This window comes from Nestor notabilis, unplaced genomic scaffold (assembly GCF_000696875.1).
Source record: "Nestor notabilis isolate BGI_N333 unplaced genomic scaffold, ASM69687v1 scaffold35233, whole genome shotgun sequence".
In the NCBI taxonomy this organism is placed as follows: Eukaryota; Metazoa; Chordata; class Aves; order Psittaciformes; family Psittacidae; genus Nestor; species Nestor notabilis.
In genome coordinates, this window is record NW_009922093.1 from 21,669 (window position 1) to 23,877 (window position 2,209).

General features: G+C 47.8%; 1 protein-coding gene across 1 annotated transcript in view; it reads right to left on the minus strand.

The window, feature by feature from the left end:
* The window catches only part of KSR1 (kinase suppressor of ras 1), a 22,063-nt gene extending 20,637 nt beyond the window's left edge, over nucleotides 1-1,426 (minus strand). The window contains exon 1 of the mRNA XM_010011443.1: nucleotides 1,292-1,426. The gene's annotated coding sequence lies outside the window, so the exon portion shown is untranslated. The remainder of the gene's footprint in view (nucleotides 1-1,291) is intronic.
* Between the last annotated feature and the right edge of the window lie 783 nt (nucleotides 1,427-2,209).

Sequence of the window (2,209 nt, forward strand, 5' to 3'; positions counted from 1 at the left end):
TTTTGCTTGTGTAAGGATCAAAGGAGAGTGAGTGGGAACACGCTGGTCCGGCCTGCAGAGCCAAAAATGGGGAAAGAATGGAAAAAGCCTTTTCTGCTTTGTTTAGCCATCAGTGGGCTGAGCTCTGCTTACATTGCCATTAATGTTACACTGAAGTGATGTGTCCCCGGACAGAACAGCATGGGGCAGCCGTGCCCAGCCCAGGCCCAAGGGATCAATCCGATGTCAGTGCCCCGCAGTCCTGGAGTTCCCAGTAACCCTCTAAACACCGATGGGATGCCAGGCTCCCTTCCAAAAAACCCAGAAGTGTCAGGGACAGGAGCTGGGGCTTGGGCTGATCTGGTCATTCCCAGTTCCAGCACAAGTGTCAGATTATTCTGTGCAGTAAAGAGGCTTCCAGTGATTTGCATGTCAAGAATTAAATTGTAAAGATCAGAAGGAGCCGTGGTCTGTGTGCATGAACAGCTGATGCTGGCCACCACGGGAGGGTTATTCATTCCATTCTTTTACACTGATGCAATGCTCTTTGGTAGAGACTTTATTTGTGTGTGTGTGTATAAAATGAAAAGACCTCGCTTGTTTCTGAGCACAGCCTCCCACCCAGCCAAAACCCAGATCAAAATCCCCCTGACCATTACAAGGTTGCAGTCCGTGTTGTAGTCTGAGTGCTGTGTGAGGCTACACAGTTTAAACCCATCAGTCTGGGACAAACTTGCATACTCCGATGCCCTTTGCTGGTCTGTGTTTAGAGGTTTATTTGGGGATCTTTATAATTTATAATCGTGGCATGTACGCTTTTAGAAATAAGTGGGCTGTAACAACTCATCATTTTTGTCCATTTGCTGGACATGTCAGTGCACAAACTTCTAAATCTTGGTCCTTTTTTGGCTAGTACTGAATGCAGAGTATAGTGTGGTACAGGATTGTTATTATCTAGAAGGCAGTTAATGATGAAGTTAAGGCATCATCCTCGGGCAGCAGGAGAGGAGGTCCTGGTAAGGAGCTTTGGCTCGTACTGAGCAATCCAGGTGAGGTGTTGCTTCAGTGCTATAATGAGAAGATTCCTCCTAACTCCAGGAGGAGGACAAAGGGAAGGGAATGTTTCAGCATTCCCACTGGGTGACCACTACTTCAGGGAGAGAGGAAGCTCCCTTTCCAGTGGTCCAGTCCCTCCCTCACATTCCCACCTTGCCTGGAAGTAAGTTCAGAAAACTACCTTTAACCCAGCAGGCAGCTGGGAATGTCTTGAAAGGGCAGGAAGGGTCCATGCAGAGTGTTGTTTTCCCCTTACCTGTACAACTTCTTTCCTCACGTTGACAATGTCTAACCAGTCATGGAACCTGGGGTAGCTGTTGAGCTCTGCTGTCCTGTCATTGAGGGGCACGCTGAGCTTGCATTGCCGTTGTCTGTGGATGTAGTCAATCAGCTTCACCTGTGGGATCCAGAGAGGAAACAGTTAGGCTGTGCTGTGTCTTCCTGGTGATGTTTGTACCGTACCTAGCAGGAGGGGATGCTGGTTTGGAAGTTTGTCTCTGCCCACACACTGATGATTTCAGCCAGCAGTGCCATGAAGTTTGAGATTTATTAACAAATGAGCTAATACAAAAGTGATTCAAGCTCTTCATGCTGTGAATACAGAAATGCAAACGCCATGTCCTAGAAGGCTCAGCCATCTCTTTGCACTTACACACTGACCACCCAGCTGAAACCAGAGGAACCTTTTAACTGTAACTTCCTAACATGGCTTTGGAGCTTAAGACCTAAAAGAAATTACCTTGGAAACCCCACTCGATTGTTCTCAGTCTTAGTACCTCTTTTTGTGAAACAGGGATGACAGCACTTCCTTTCTCTGCCCTGGCAGGAGAAGTGAGGGGAGCACATTTCCCTTCCTCTCAAAGAACAGGGGATCTTGGCAACCCCCGGGCTGGAAGTGAGGTTAACCAGGAATACAGATTGGGAATAGAGGCAATAGGAGCAATGAAGAACTGGTATAAATAGAGGGGGAAGGTCCCCTCACAAGAGGCAGAAGGAAGAGGTTGCGGGAAGTTTGAGGCCTACTCAATAGCCCCCAGTATGCCAGAAGTCTGCTTCCCAGCTGTGCAATAGATATGTCATGGGAAGAAGGAAGACAGAAATCACCTAAGCCACCTCTTTTTCTGGAGGCCATTCAGTGATGATATGCACTTCAACACACAAACTGCAACCACAG